Genomic DNA, 2,987 nt, shown 5'->3' with positions numbered 1-2,987 from the left:
TATTTTCCAAGGGCCAGGAACATGCTTTTTATCAGTGGACCTGAAGGCATGGTTGGCTAAAGGTAGTTTCGACCCTTCAAGTCGCAGCAGACGGCTGTGGCAATAATCATATAATCAACTCTGGCATATAGAAATATATAAGAACCACTTTGGGAGGCTGAGGCAGGTGGATCACTTGAGGTCAGGTGTTCAAGAGCAGCCTGGGCAACATGGCAAAACCCCGTCTCTACCCAAAATACAAAAATTAGCTGGGTGTGGTGATGCACCTGTAGTTCCAGCTACTCGGGAGGCTGAGGCAGGAGAATCACTTGAACCCTGGAGTTGGAGGTTGCAGTGAGCCAAGATCATGCCACTGCACTCCAGCTTGGTTGACAGAGCCAGACTGTGTCTGTTGGCTCATCTCTCTTCTGTAATTAGGTGAGTTTTTGTTTCTATAATGTATCTCTAAAATGGTGTAGTTTTCTCCAATAGCTGGTAAAGTGGAAACCTAACAAGGCCTTCTTTGAAAAAAGATTGATAAAATACCTAATAGCCTACATATATGTGTCTACTTAGGGTTTCAATTGTTAAACTTTGAATCAGTCACAAAATATTCATTTTACTATTCCCAACTCTCTACCCGGTGTAAGTGATCTATGATAAAACTACAGGTACACTTACATTGTTATTTATCCTAGCAATATCCATATGCTAATCTGTTTGACTTGTTTTTATTTTGTTGACAAGCTGAAAAATCAGAAAGATAGTGGCTATTGAACCCAACAGGGGATGTATCTGACCACTTTTGGTGATATACATTTTAACTTCCAATTCATCTTGAAACTCTTAAATGAAATTTTATTTCAGTATTTGTTTTCACTGTTTCCTCTATTATTTTAGGTCTCTTATAGCAGAAGGCACAGGAAAGCTTGAGATAGTCTTGGTTTATCAGATCATTAATTGTACAAGAAAGTATTTAAATAGACAATAATTTTGGATGGATTATTAAATTCAGAAAGCAATCATCTCCTTTTTAAAAAATAGTTGAGCCGGGCATGGTGGCTCATGCCTGTAATCCCAGTGTTTTGGGAGGCCAAGGAGGGTGGATCACGAGGTCAAGAGACCGAGATCATCCTGGCCAACATGGTGAAACCCTGTCTCTACTAAAAATACAAAAATTAGCTGGGCATGGTGACACGCGCCTGTAGTCCCAGTTTCTCGGGAGGCTGACACAGGAGAATTGCTTGAATCCAGGAGGTGAAGGTTGCAGTGAGCCGAGATCACGCCACTGCACTCCAGACTGGCAACAGAGCGAGACTCCATATTTAAAAAAAAAAAAAAAAAAAGTTGGTTAGGTGGGGCGCAGTGGCTCACGCCTATACTCCTAGCACTTTGGGAGGCCTAGGCAGGTGGATCACTTGAGGCCAGGAGTTCAAGACCAGCTTGGCCAACATGGCGAAACCCCGTCTCTACTGAAAATACAAAAATTAGCCAGGCGTGGTGGGCGCCTCTAATCCCAGCTACTCGGAAGGCTGAGGCAGGAGAATTGCTTGAACCCGGGAGACAGAGGTTGCAGTGAGCCAAGATTGCGGCACTGGACTCCAGTCTGGGTGAGAGAGTGAGACTCCATCTCAAAAAAAAAAAAAAAAAAAGTTTAAAATAAGTTAAAATCTAATAAAGCAGGCCAGGCATGGTGGCTCACACCTGTAATCCCAGCACTTTGGAAGGCCAAGATTGGCAGATCACCTGAGGTCAGGAGTTCGAGACCAGCCTGACCAACATGGTAAAAACCCCGTCTCTAATAAAAATACAAAAATTAGCCAAGTGTGGTGGTGCATGCCTGTAATCCCAGCTACTCGGAGGCTGGGGCTCGAGAATCGCTTGAACCCAGGAGGTGTAGGTTTTAGTGAGCCGAGATCCCGCCACTGCACTCCAGCCTGGGCGACAGAAGGAGACTTGGTCTCGACAACAACAAAAAGTCTAATATAGCAATTTGACATTTGTTTGTTCTTAACAAATTTCAAGCAGTACATGTATATTGTTAGTTTATCCCCCATCAAATTCAATTTTGCAAAATACATTTTTATTTATTTATTTTTTTGAGACAGGGTCTCATTCTGCTGCCCAGACTGGAGTGCAGTGGCATAATCTCAGCTCCCTGGCTCCTCAGCCTCCCCAGGCTCAGGTGATCCTCCCACCTCAGCCTCCTGAGTAGCTGGAATACCAGGGTGCACCACCATGCTTGGCTAATTTTCTATTTTCGATTTTCCTATTTTTTGTAGAGACAGGGTTTCTCCATGTTACCTAGGCTAGTCTCAAACTCCCGGGCTCAAGCAATCCGCCTGCCCCAGCCTCTCACTGTGTTGGAATAACAGGCTTGAGCCACATGGCCCAGCTGCAAAATAGATGGTTTTTTGTTTGTTTTTTCGTTTGTTTTGAGACGGGGTCTCGCTCTTGTCGCCCAGGCTGGAGTGCAGTGGCGTGATCTCGGCTCACTGCAAGCTCCGCCTCCTGGGTTCACGCCATTCTCTCGCCTCAGTCTCCCCAGCAGCTGGGACTACAGGTGCCTGCCACCAAGCCCGGCTATTTTTTCTTTGTATTTTTAGTAGAGACGGGGTTTCACCATGTTAGCCAGGATGGTCTCAATCTCCTGACCTCCTGATCTGGTGATCCACCCTCCTCGGCCTCCCAAAGTGCTGGGATTACAGGCGTGAGCCACCGCACCTGGCCCAAAATAGATATTTTTAAAAGCAGATTTCTTCTTGAAGTTTTTTTTTTTTTCTTGGAGACGGAGTCTTGCTCTGTCGCCCAGGCTGGAGTGCAGTGGCCAGATCTCAGCTCACTGCAAGCTCCGCCTCCCGGATTTACACTATTCTCCTGCCTCAGCCTCCCGAGTAGCTGGGACTACAGGCGCCTGCCACCTCGCCCGGCTAGTTTTTTTGTATTTTTTAGTAGAGACGGGGTTTCACCGTGTTAGCCAGGATGGTCTCGATCTCCTGACCTGGTGA

The sequence above is a fragment of the Rhinopithecus bieti genome, unplaced genomic scaffold (assembly GCF_001698545.2).
Source record: "Rhinopithecus bieti isolate Rb0 unplaced genomic scaffold, ASM169854v2 scaffold_641, whole genome shotgun sequence".
NCBI classification, from domain to species: domain Eukaryota; kingdom Metazoa; phylum Chordata; class Mammalia; order Primates; family Cercopithecidae; genus Rhinopithecus; species Rhinopithecus bieti.
This window is presented reverse-complemented; position numbering follows the sequence as displayed.